The sequence below is a fragment of the Orcinus orca genome, chromosome 12 (assembly GCF_937001465.1).
Source record: "Orcinus orca chromosome 12, mOrcOrc1.1, whole genome shotgun sequence".
Classification (NCBI taxonomy): Eukaryota; Metazoa; Chordata; class Mammalia; order Artiodactyla; family Delphinidae; genus Orcinus; species Orcinus orca.
The window spans coordinates 31,975,866-31,990,141 of NC_064570.1; positions in this window are offsets into that span (position 1 = coordinate 31,975,866).

The following is a 14,276-nucleotide window of genomic DNA, read 5'->3' on the forward strand; positions in this document are numbered from 1 at the left end:
CAGCTTCTCTCCTTTTCTCCCTAGCCCTTGAATAAGCAGTGAAATGGCCAAAGGGAGAGAGACTACAGGAGGAGAAAGGAAGCAAAGCCAGGGGCTATGTGCAAAACTAAGACCTTACCCCAAAAGAAACTAAAATTAATTGTAGATTCCTCTTTCTAAAAATCCATTTTAGATTTGTTCTCTCTAATTTCTGGATGATGTTTCTACTTCACATATATTTTCAGAGATTTCCACAGTCCATAAACTTATCTTAAAGGCCTACCTTGTGCTAATCATTCTACAAGGTGTTGGGGATAAACAGATGATCAAAACTAGGCAACAAGGAATTCAGTCTGGCAAAGGGGACAGTCTAGTGCACTGGGCATTGCTGTACAGCGTGGAAGATGTTGTACTAGGGGTATGCAGAACAATTATAACTGAGGAGCACCTATGGCAATAGGAAAGGCTTTCCAGAAAAGGTGGTAACTAACCTGATTTGTGAAGGACAAGTGTCCAGGGTATGTGCTTCTACTTTTTTCTCTGAGAAGATGATCCAATCAGAGGAAGCCTGAGTAAAGGTCCAAGGGTTTGGAGAGCAAGGCTTGCCTGAGACCTATGCACATGTCGAGATTCACTAACAAAAATAAGGTCTAGTTGAGGCTCTCTACAATATGTGTCTTTCTCCCCCAGAGATCATCAGGAAAATCTCAAAGATTTAATCTAAATTGTTCCCAAGATGTGGTTCTGGATGGGAAATATTTTGAAGGTACTCATATGTAAGGGTAATGCTACCAGATTTTTCTACAAAGAATTCATCAGTGTTACCACCTGAAACAGAGGCAGAATAAGATATTAGAATCTAAATAACACTGCATTATTCTTTATATAAATTGGTAGTATTTACAGAACCTTTCTCCATCTGTTCCCTAAATGGTAATATACTAGTAGAAGCTTTTTGTTGTTCCTTCACACTTCCACCATTCAGTCACTGGTTAGTAATTCACGATGAATCCCTTCTTTCCAGCATCCCTTAATCGCATCACTCCCCACCACTCTCCCCACTTCCCATCCCACCCTGCTCTACCCTATCACACGTACATACCTAATCCATCCTCAGACCAGGTCTGTAACTTCCCTGATGTCCCAAACTAAAATATTAGCCACTCCTTTACTTTTCTTTATATTTATTTATTTATACCCAAACTTGTGCCCTGCCCCCATGACTTCAGGCTATTCCATTTCTAAATATTCTGAAGCTTAAGCCATTTTACATGGAAAATGTTTTAAATCACTGTACTCACTTTTTGAGGCTTCTCATCACCTCCCAGATGAAGGTCATTCAAAACCTTTCTCACTATACTCCATCCTGTAACCTCTACTCTGTGTGAATTCAATTTAGAAACCTATATTCCCTTTTCCTAACACGAAGCTTGTTCTGCATTGATAGGACACACTCCTCCTTCCTGGAACAATTCAAGGATGACCTCCTCCACCAGCCAGCCCCTCATAAATTGAAAGTGACCAGGAATGAAGTCCAAGTAATCCAGTCCTGCCACCACCCACTGGGAACTATTAGGCAGGTCACCTCATATTTCAGGGTTTGAATTCTCTCACTAGTTACACAAAGAAAAGAGAGTAGTAATTGATTTCTGAGATCTCTTTGAAAGCCATGTCCCTTTCCATCCTTCCACATAACAGTAACATTGCCACATTTTAGTACAAATAATATGGAACCAAGGAAAGAATTTTAAGTAAGGAGTGAAAAATCCATCCATCTGCTAGGTATCAGAATGTTATCAGTTTATAGCTCATTCAGTTGGTTTAGGCCCGGTACTAATGAGATGAAGGTCATGAGTTCCATTCCCTAATGGCTAGTTAGTTTTGATCTGTTTCATAGCCACAAACTTCTTTCCTAACCCCAGTTTCCCATGTTGTAACATGTGCTATTGGTCACAATTCTTAAGGTAAAATTGAATCTTTCCACAGAAATTTTCTAAAATGAACAATACTTGAAATCATTCTTTCAATGTATTATCTTACTTTTAAGTGTGAGTCACGTTATTTATTTTTTTAGCCTATATAATTGTGTGCTCCATGTTTTTCCAAGTATAAAAATGACATTAACATTGATTTGGCCAAGATTCTTATTATTGATATTTATTTATAAGAGCTGAGTTTGATTTTCTTGTTAGTGTTCTAGATAACACTGAAATGTAATACTGGTAATCTTTACTGTGACACATCTGTATACATTCTTAGCAGAGAGCTTGTGATAGTGAGATGTAATTGAAATGCTAAGAGTAAAAGAAAAAGGATCTGTTACTCATCAGGTAAGGAAAGGATCATAATGTAAATCTTAAATCCTCAACATCTTGAGGAAATTAATTCCGGATAGATGTGAATATTTATTATAATTTTGTTTAGATGCAAAGGTAAAGTTAGAAATATGACAGACATATTCAAAAGAGTGGAATAATATGGGACTATAAACTGACTTCTAAATTAAAAGGAAAGAGTTTATAATTTTCCATAACACACTTACTCACTTAAAGCCTAAATTTAAGAGCCTTATAACTAAACAGTATTAGAGGAACAAGCCAGACTTCAGAACATGTCTGTGACAGTAGCCTCTGATACACTTAGACCCTGGTTCTAGAATGTTCTTTCCATTTGACCTGGCCTCCTGGCCACAGCTGACTGGTCCAGAAGTGGGCATTTAATCCAAGGACTGAATCAAGTAGGGGTGGCCTATGAGTCAGCAGGGAGTGCTTCCCCATGTGAGTAAAAGTGATGAAATGGAACAGTCTATTCTCACGCTTGAACCGGAAATATTGAAGATGAAATTAATTGATAGGCATTACAAAAACTAAACTAAATGATTCACAAAGAGAAAAAGGTAGAGTGCAGGTACCGTAGCTGTTAGGCATTAGAAACTATGCATAAGTAGAAATCATACGGTAGGGCAGAGCAGAAGTTAGCCAGCCAGATAAAGGTGCTAGAGCTGCCCTGGGCTCTACATGACCTCCTATCCCCAAATGTCATTGTAGTCTTGGAAAGGCCTGGCCACTTTGGGACATCATGAAAACCACCTACATAGCTAGAATTTCTGTCTTCACTAGTATCACCATGATAGCTCCCCATCCCTTATGAAAAATTGAGTCATTTTTTGAATTGAGTAGATAAACAAAAGACCCCCAGCAACAGCAGAACGTATGACTTCTTCTTTTGAATCTTACAGATTTAAAGGGGACCACGTTAGAAAGTCAGTTTAGTCAGCCCAGTACCCAATCACCTGGTGCCCATTAGTGGAACATGCAGGCCAGACGGTAAGGATCAGATCCCAACACCATCACTTGCTGCTGATGTGTGATCTTGGGCAAGTTGCTGAACCTCTCTTACCTCAGATTCCACGTCTGTAAAATGGGAATATTTACAGTACCTAGCTCATGAGGTTGTTAGGATTTAATGGAGTAATAGAAGACTAAACCTTGGCATGTGGTTAGTAATGAATAAACGTTAGCTTGTGAGTTGGGGGTTTTTGCCTGAGTTGTTCCCTGCAATATTCCTAACACCCAGACTTGTACCTACACACAGTTAAGTATGCAATGAATATTTATTCAGTGACTTAAGGAAATACTATCATGTGAATTATTAGGTTCACTCTTTTACTTGCCCCTTTCCCAGCTGGTTACTAGGCCAGAGGTGTCATGTCACAGGCGTGCCCATGGACAACATCCTCCTAAAAGTTCCTGAAAGCATGTAAACAGAGAGTGCTAATGGAATTCATAGGCCCTATTTCAAAGGAGCCTGCTGTTCAGAATATATTATCTTTATTTAGCATTTATATTACACTTTTATATTTTCAAAGCCCTTTTCAGTTTTTTAACTAAATATTTGTTATAACATTCCTACGTTATCTTTCATAAGGGAGGTAACTGAGGCATGGTTCCAATCGTTAATACCTATATCTAGAATAAGACTCATCACATAAATACAGTTAAGTGTAACTGTACAATAAAAAAAAAATCTGGAACATTACTTTGTTCATGTAGAATGCCGAATGGAATGTCAGCGTTCGAGAAGAAGACAATCTGTTACTTTAAATTATACTAGCTCTGCTTTTCACTTGGTTCTATTTCAGGAACTAGAATCAATAGAAAGGTTTTTAAACTGGGGTTTCTCAATGGGTTTGAAGACTGTAAGGAATAAAATTTTGAAATTCAGTATCGAAACATTTCACCACATCTCAGTAATTTCCCAATCTTTTTCTACGAAAACCTCTCCAAGAAAGTAGTTCTTTCCTCCTGTCAGTGTGTTGGGGGTTTCTGTATGCATGCCCTTGGAATTTGTAGACAGTGACGAATGAAAGGGTAAAAATCAGTATACCATTGATGAGCTCAGTCAAGAGTAATCTAGTTTAAGGAGATTTGGGAAATGCCCAAATCCAATCAGGTGTCTCTGTGGAGTTGCAGGAAAAGTCTGAAAATGTATTGGACTGAAAAGAGATACTGAGTTTTGGTCACTATTCTGATTGGCTTCACTACAGATTAAAATAATCCTAACTCAGAGGAGCCCTCAATAAAGCTGGATGATCTATTTCTTTGACTCTAGTTGACTTCCTCTTCTACAGCCCAACCAGCTGTGTACAAATCTCAAGGCCAGATTCCACTCCAGGTTTCTTCTATCCCAATGGAAGCTCCTTCAACTTCTAAATCTCTCTCTTTTCCTCTCCCATCTCTAAGGAAAAATATCCCTACTTCTTCCCCAGGCTGTCTCTCTAAATGTGCTCTTGATCATGATCACACCCTCTCTCTATTCCTCCATAAATTTTCATTATTCTCCCGATATTTACAGTTTGCTATTCTCCACTGGCTTTCTTACAGCCCCCAAATGTGCTCATATCTTCCCAGTCTTAAAAAAGAAAACCTTTTGTGAGTTCTACATCCCTTCAAATTCTGTCCCATAATCTCTCCTTTCCTTTGCTGCCAAACTTCTTGAACAAGTAGCTTACACTCAACCTTCTTAATTTCCATACATCTGATTCATTCTTTAATCCACAGACATTACTGAATATGCTTTCTTCTTTTAAAGTCTCCAGTGACTTCCTAAATGTCAAATCTAGTGGCCACAGTCCAATTCCTATATAAGTGCTTCCTAGAAGCACTTGACAAGTGTTGACTAATCCCTTCTTTGAAACTCTCTTCTCACGTAACCTCTTTGTCAATTCACTTTGCTGGCTGTTCTCTTGTCCCTTGGACCTAGTCCCTCTTTCTCCTCCCACCTGATAAATATGAGTCCTTCTGGAGTTAAGTTCTGGTCTTCCCTTCTGTTTTTATACTCTATCCTGAGGGAACTCATGTACTCCCTCAGCATCATTTGAACGCATCTTTGTGTAAAGAACTCCTGGACCATATTTTTGTTCATGAGCATTCTACAGAGCTTCAGACTTACATTTCCACTTTCTTGAGCTATAAATCCACGTGGATATTCTATGTGTTTGAAGACAATGGAATAGTGTGGGGGTTTAAAACAAAAAAAAAGCTTTGGGGTTAGACCTGTGTTGGGGTCCCATTTCCACTACTTAACTAGGTATTAATAACTTAATCTACCTACACTGAGTTTCCTCCCATGCCCAATAATATCTCCTCTACTGGCCATTATCAAGATTAAAGGAGATAATGCATGCAAGGTGCCGAACACATGAGCTTAATGAATGGCTTCTTTCTTCTGCATTCTCCATCTCAGTCTATAATGTCCCAGTGCTCTCAGTCACTGATTTAACTACAACTTCCTCTTGCTGCCACCCACATCCAGTTGGTCACCAGATCCTACTGATTGTTCCTCTATAATATCTCTCCTCTAATCCCTCCCTGCCTTTTACTGTTTCCTCTGCCACTGCCCAGCCTGGTCTCCTGCCAGGCTTATTACCCTATGTTTCTAACTACATCCTTGCCACTACAATCATTCTCCTCGAGTCCAGAGTTAGTAATATTACTCCCCTGCTCCAAATACCTAAATAGTTCCTCAGAACTTTAGAAAAAATTTATCTCATTGGTCTGGTATTTCGTGCCTTTCAAGCAATGGAACAAACTGGCCTTTCTATCTTCAGCCAGTACACCCCACAAACCCATGCATAAGCCACGCCAAGCAAACCCAATACATTGTCACCTGTCTTTGCTTTTGTTCATGCTGTTTCCTAAGCTTGAGATGCCCATTCTCTGTTCCCACTTGACCTATCGAAATTTCTAACTCTCTCAAACAGACATTTGTACCTCCATGTTTACAGCTGCATATTCACAATAGCCAAAAGGTGGAAACAGCACAAATGGCTATCAACAGATTAATAAACAAAATGTGGTGTATACGTGCAATGGGAATATTATGTAGCCTTATAAAAGGAAGGAAATTCTGACACATGCTATATGGGTGAACCTTGAAGACATTATGCTAAGTGAAATCAGCCAGTCACAAAAGGACAAATATTGTAGGATTACACTTATCTGAGGTACCCAAAGGAATCAAATTCACAGAGACTGAAAGCAGAATGACTATGGGAGGGGAAAATTGGGAGTTGTCATTTAATGGGTACAGTTTCAGTTTTGTAAGATGAAAAACGTTTTGGAGATGGATGGTGGTGACAGTTTTTTGGCAACAATGCAAATGTACTTAATGCCACATAACCGTACATTTAAAAATGGTTAAAATGGTCAATTTTATGTTATGTATATTTTACCTCAATTAAAATTTTTTCCTAATTCATCTTAAGTTACATATATTAAGTACCAGGGACCTAGGCACCTGGAATACAAACAAACAAACAGATAAATAATAAAGTGCTACCTGTCCCAGAAGGGCATATAATTGAGAAGGCCTCAAATTCTACCTCTACCGTGAAAAACTCCAGGTCATTACACTTGAAATTTAAAGCTTTCTTCTGTCTCTACCTATTTTAGCACTTGTCACATCCTGCTCTATATTATATCTGGTCCTCGTAAACGTTTGTCTCTCTTTTGAGATAATAAAATGCCCTAAGGTCAGGAGCTCTATCTTATCTATTCATTTTTTAAATCTATCATAGCACTTAATACAGTTCATTGCACATAATGGGGGCTCAATAAATACTTGTGGAGTAGAACAGAATGGAAGGGAAGTTAAATTCAGCCATCAATGATGTTTCAGGTGGAAAATGACAGCATCTCTTAGACAGGCCTTCCTCAAAAGGGGCATACTGACCAATAACATACTCTAACACGAAGGTCAAAGGAGAGCCCCGCCTCTCTAACACAACTACATCACTCAGTACCGGGTACTTACAGCTGCTCTGGATTCCATTTAGGATCCTCAGTAAATGGGCTATCATCTCACATTTGAATGAATTTTCTAAAATTTCAAATTTAAAGCCATGGTTTAAACATAGATGGATGGACTTCGGCACTGTCTGGCATGTTTACTGTCAGAACTGTGAACCGATCATTAAGAGTTTTGTGAAAAGAGGTATAGCCACTAACAGTTGGTTTCCCTTCCTGACCCACTGGAGTTTGGAGGAGTCCATCTGACAGCTAGTTTGGTTTTGAGTACATGGCAATAATAATCAGCACAAAGAGCACTTGGGAATCTACAACTTTCTGTCTTCTGATAACCCTTTAATTATAAATCATCCAGGTAGCATCAGGCACTTAAGACTATTTTCTTGAGTACTAGGAAAATCTTTCCTTCATCAGGATGGGATTTCTCTTTTCATCTTCAGGAGCAGAGTTCTCTGTTTTACCATCTAGATGAGACTTAGGTCCCCCGGTGCTTAATAATTATGCCTAATAATTTACTGAGCGACTACTGTGTGCCAAGAACTGTGCAAGGCACTTCTTATCTCAGTCTTCTTGGCAATGCTATAAGATAGTAAGGTGGATTTGTTTTTGTGACTACCCGAGATTCTTTTCCTCTTCTTTCATTGATAGCACCAACTTTCCCTTTAGGGAGCTTGCAGACTCATTCCATGTGGCCTCAGGTACCTGTCAAGCCCACAGCTTCCTAACACCAAGGAATGGGTGGGTGATGGAAGTGAGGCCATTCAGACTCTGTCAGGAGTGTTGATTATTGATTCGTGGGCCGAGTGACAAGAGTAGCTGGCTGTAGGTAAGTTATTCCAGAGTGCACTCCCCCGAATTCCTGAATGATATCCGCAGAGTAGCCCCAGTGCCTGTTTTCCCCCAGGCCTGATCACTTAGCTTTTCCTTCAACTTTTCGACATACTAAATTTTGTTCTAATAAATTCTGCTTTTTAAAAAAAATCTAATTTTAGCCAGAATCAGTTGTTGGTAACCTGAAAATCTGCCTCATAAGGTAGTATATTTGTTTCTATTGCTGTGTAACAAACTTTACCACACCTAGCTGCTGACAAATACACACGTTTATGCTCTCACAGTATCTATGGGTCAAGACTCCAGGCATAGCTAAACTGGGTCCTCAGCTCAGGGTCTGACAGGCTGCAGTCAAGGTGACGGCCAGGGCTAAGGTCTCATGTGAGGTTTTGGAGGTCTCTTCAGAGCTCATGTGGTTGTTGGCAGAATTCTTCTCCTTGTGGTTGTAGGACTGAAGTCCCTTTTTCTTGCTGATTGTCTGCTGAGGCTGCCTATTGTCAGCTCCAGAGGCCCCTGCAGTTCTTTGCCACATGCATAGACGTCTCACAACAGGAGAGTTTGCTTCTTCAATCCTGGCAAGATTAAAGAAGCAAACATTGAATGTCTCTCTCACTTTGAATGTCTCCCTTCAGGAAGGCCCTGGACCCTCCTTTAAAAGGCTTACCTGATTACGTCAGGTCCACCCAGGATAATCACCCTTTTGATTAACTCAGTCAGATGATTAAAACCTTAATTACATCTGAAAAATCCCATCTCTTTTGTCACATAATCTAATCACTAGAGTAAAATCCCACACATTCATCCCACAGTCAAGGAGAGGTGATTAGACAAAGAATACAACCAGCTGGGGGGAAACTTGGGGGCCCGCTTATAATTCTACCTAACACAGATACCTACTCTTATTATCCCCATTTTACAGATGAATAAACTAAGGTTTAGAGATGTAAGTCATTGGTCAAAATGACAAACTTCTAAATGTTAATGTCAAGTTTTGAACTAGGCCGATGGCCAGTGTTTAAGCTAACTCATGGTATTCTTGAAATGATTTTTATTTCCTTCATCTAAATCTTGTGCTTGCAAAAACTTTTCTGTATTTTTAAGAGTTTGTCTAGCTTTTTCCACCTTTTCTGAATACTCTCGTTCTCTACATCACATGTCTGTATAGACAATGGGGGCAAGTCACTACAGAGATACTAAGGCATTTGACATCTTTAGAACAATATCATATGTGAGTCATCATGCTAGACATCATGAGAAAACCCAAGATGGACCCTCAAGAAACCCATTTTCTGTCAGAAGATACAAGATCAGTCAAAAAAGTATGAATGCATGTGGGAAAATAGTAAAAGAGTGCACGAAGAGGGAATAATGAATTCTAACTGGAATGAAAGGATGAGAGAAGTTTTCTCAAAGGAAATGAATAGGATCTTGCCTTATAGGAAAGTGAGGAGGTGGCAGGGAACATGGGGAAGAAGCTTCCTGAAGCTCCAACCTCTCATGAGTTCCTCCTCACTTGATCCTTGCTCACGTAAGTAGACACAAAAGAAGTCTTTTCAGAATTAAAAATATGATAAAGTTACCCCACATCTTGAGATTCTGCTTTCTCTGGTTGACCTAAGGTAGTTTAGAAACCAAGGAAAATAAATCAATTTTGATCAAAATATAGAAAAATAATCTCACACTAAATAATATCATCTAAAGCATGTTTTCACTGGGCTATTAATGTGTATAGTATACCAGCTTATTGACTGTACTTTTCTTATGTGATTTATCCTATTACTTTTTGGAGAATCCATTTTTTTCTCTTAGGCCCAAGGTGCCATTGATGGCTAATAAGGCAAATAGCACTAATATCACTAGGGAAGGTACAGAAAACAGAGGAGAAAATAGCATTCTAAATTACATCAAACCGTAGTATATCTATACCAGAAATACAATGTGTATTTGTTTTGCTAGAAATTTTATATGAAACAGTAAAACAAATGATGTGAAAATAGGGCTGTTTAAAGTAGTTGCTAGGATATTGGGGACTTTTAAATTAAAATTTCCAGATATCAAGAGCCCATATTTCAGCTAAATTTGTTCTTCTATTTATTCAACAAATATTAATTGAGTATCTACTATATGCCAGGTAATATACTAGGTTCTGGGAGTAAAACACATTAAATAAAACACATATCATCACTCTCCTTAGGATGTAAAATATAGTGGAGATGTTATCAATAAATGGGCAATTATAATACATCACAATATATTCTAGAGAAATACTGGTGGCAAAAGTACAAAAATAAAGAAATATCGTAGAGAGTACAAGATGCTTTGGGAATAGGAAGGAAAATAATTTTGTTGATTTTAAGGGAACCTTGTGAGGTTTCCTGGAAGAGGTGGCATTTAAGTTGATATATGAAGATAAAATGGGAGAATATGGGACACCAGATAATCAGCCAAAGATCAATGAGTACCAAAAACATTGTGACGCTCATCTGGGGACAAGAAGGAGGTAACGAAGGACTTTCTTTAAATTTATTTGAAAATGTTAAGATTAAAAAAAAATCCTCCTACACAAAGATGCTTCATTATATCACTTACCAGCCCAAATCTATGAGCTATCCACACTTACCCGCAACATCTAGGCAAGAACTTATCTTGCTTCTCTGCAACAGTCTTTGCCTGGAATTCATCTCCACTAGGCTCTGAAATCTTGCTTCTGCAATGACAAGCACCATCTCCTTCACCAGCCACTGTGAACTTGGAATTTACAAATGCTGCAACCTTGTGCTCATTGGTGCAGTCAGTGCCAGCTGCTTCATGGCCTCCAGCAAAAGAACAAATCATTTCAACTATAGACCAAACAAATGCCAAAACTTATAACTTCTCCAAAATGACATCCATGATATAGAACATTTATGGACAATCAACAATATGCCTTATATATTACAATAGATTTTATAGCTTTCTTAATTTTTATATTTTAAAGTCAATTTTTGCTCCAAAACATGTAAATTACATGTATGTATGTATGTACATACCATTCAACTCTGCTATACTCACCCGACCACAATGTATATGTAACATTGATGTTCTCTATTTTCATAAAGCTGTAATAGATTACTATTAAAGACTACTTGCTTTTTTTTGGTTAAAAAAAAGCATAAGCTTATAAGTTTTGTAACATATATCAAAATTACATATGCACTTGAATATTTGGCCAGCATTTCTACTCTCTCCTACATAGCTTCCCACATGTGTGTGGCATGACATAGGTACAAGGTTATTCATTGTGGCATCATCTCTAAGAACAAAATAACTAAAAATTCACCAATATAAGACTAGGTTTTAAAATTAAGGCAAATTCTTACAAGGAGATAACATGTAGCCATAAAAAGAATATCTATATGTCCTGACAATGGAATGATTCTGAAGACATGTTGTTAAGTTCAGAAAGCAAGGTGCGGGATCAGTGAGCATAGGATGTTTTGTATAAGGAAAGGAGAATACATAAAGAACATATATATATATATATATATATATATATATATATATACATGTATATTTAATATATGTTGCTATAGATGGCATGTTACTGTCCCCCTAAAAGTTATATGTTGATCCCCAGTATGATGGCATTAGGAGATGGGGCCTTAGGGAGGTGATTAGGTCCTGAGTGCAGAGCTCTCATGAATGAGATTAGTGACCTTAAAAATGAGACTCTGGGGAGCTCTCTTGCCCCTTCCATCATGTGAAAACACAGCAATAATGAACCCATTACATGGTAACAGAAATATCATATTTTTATTAAAAATAGCTGGGTTTTTCAAAATAAAAAGTTAAGAGTGGCGTATTTTTGCAAATCTCTTGAATGTCTGGCTTACTAGAAGACATCTGGATTCTCATATCTGCTTCTGCATTCAATCTGTTGTGATATGTTGTTCTGGCGGAAGTATAAGAAGAAAATATGGTTTCACACAGTTAAGAGGCTGGAAAACAGAAGTATTTCAAAAGGCATTTTAGATGATTGTAGCTATTCTTCTTTGCTATTATGCCAAAACTCAACAATAGTTTTTTAAAGGTTAACTGCAATGTAGTGTCTGAAACTATCAAAGAGCTATTCATACCCAGTTACATTAAAATCCACTGGTCTGCCTTGCACTTTGAATACTTCTTTTACCCCTGCATGATTTTTTAAGATCATGCATTGGTCATTTGGGAAATATTGGTCCATTGAGTTTTATATATATCTTCTAAAGGCTAACACATCTCATTTTATAACATTAAAAAATTGCATTTGCTGTAACACCACCAATTTCATCAGAAAAGTTTTTAGATACTGTGAAGTTATTGAGCTCACACTGGTGGATACAAATTTTCCAAAATTCTAATTTTTAGTTAACAGCTCAAATTTTATAATTTGCAGCTTATACTGTCATTTGCTTTTCTTGAATTAACCAGCACATTTTGTTCATTTTTAAGAAAATGTTTCCAAAACAACTGCATGAATAACCATAGTTTGCCTGTCATTCTCTCAAGTAAAAATGGTGTTCCATGAAAAATGCAGCTTTGGGTTTGCAACTCAAACGACCACGCAAGTGCATTCCCTTGAGACAACCTGGTACTTTGGTATGCAGAGAAAGTGTTTCATGTGTACTTCCCTTTGCATCAGACAGAATATTAAAAAGGCACTCAAGAGTCAAGATTTAATAAAATTATTAGCTTTCCCTGCTTCATCAAGGACATTCTTAAGTGAAATTTGAATGTTTTTAGCTGTGAATACATGGTAGGGAACAATACAATGACTCCTAGTACAGTTTAGTGCTACTGTCTTGACTCATGTCAAGGTGCCAGGGGTCTTATCCACCACTGCTTTTCCATCACCGGGGAAAATGTCAACAGTAAACATGGCAAATGTGCCTCATTATCATTACAAAAATAGTTCTGATCTCACAGACCCTCAATGCATCTTGGAAACCCACAGGGGTCAGTGGATCACAGTTTGAAAAATATTAGCATAAACAATTTCTGGATTAATAAATTAGAAACTGGTGACATTATTCTCCTTCAGTGAGGAGCACTGGATAATTGGGGGACAGGTGTGGGTGGAAGATGCTTCACTCTATACCCTTTTTACTTTCTGAATTTGAACCAAGGGAATGTATTAGTCATTCCAAGATAAATGTAGAAATGATTTTAAAGAGCATAAGACACTTGAAAGCTGGACAAAGGAAAGTACGGTGACAACTTGTATTTATACTAGGATAATATTCTGCCTGGCTGCATAGTTGCAAATCATCTGGCTGGTATAAAACTCAGATGATTTTAGAACCATGGCTCACAGGAGGCTTAGCCTAGAGTCATTGGTTAGGCTCACAAACTGCCCAGTAGTTCAGGCATGGAGAGTAAGCAGAGGACTTGAATAAATCACATTATAATTTTATAATAATAAAACTCAGGGAGAAAAGTCAGAAAGCTATATGTTACTGCAAAAATTAAGGACATTTGGGGATTCCCTGGTGGCGCAGTGGTTGAGAGTCCGCCTGCTGATGCAGGGGACGCAGGTTCGTGCCCCAGTCCGGGAGAATCCCACATGCTGCGGAGCGGCTGGGCCCGTGAGCCACGGCCGCTGAGCCTGCACGTCCGGAGCCTGCGCGTCCGGAACCTGTGCTCCGCAACAGGAGAGGCCGCAACAGTGAGAGGCCCGCGTATCGCAGAAAAAAAAAAAAAGAATTAAGGACATTCAATAGTCCCTGATTACCATAGACTTTTCTTTCCCCAACAGTCCCATCCCTACTCCTAAGCAATAAGTCTACATGACAAAGGTAAGTGCTGGTCACATGGAAGGAGCGGCCCTTTTCTATAAACTAACCATCATGTGTATCCTAATCTCGGCCTACCTGACCCACCTTGCCCTTCTATCATCTAAAGCAACACTCAGATGCCCAGAGGTTCCCAATAGGTAATGAGTCAGGCAGGCCAAGAAGAAGAAATCCATTACCCCCTGTCTTGTACATTTCCACTTCTGGTAGGAAATGTTCCTCTTGACTCTACCACATGAAAAACAAAAGTTCAGGTGTGACAGTACATGGGAACCGACAGCTGGCCTCTGTGTCGGGAGGATGATACCTGGCGGGACCCTGGTGAAGCGGAGCGCACAGGCCTGTGTCA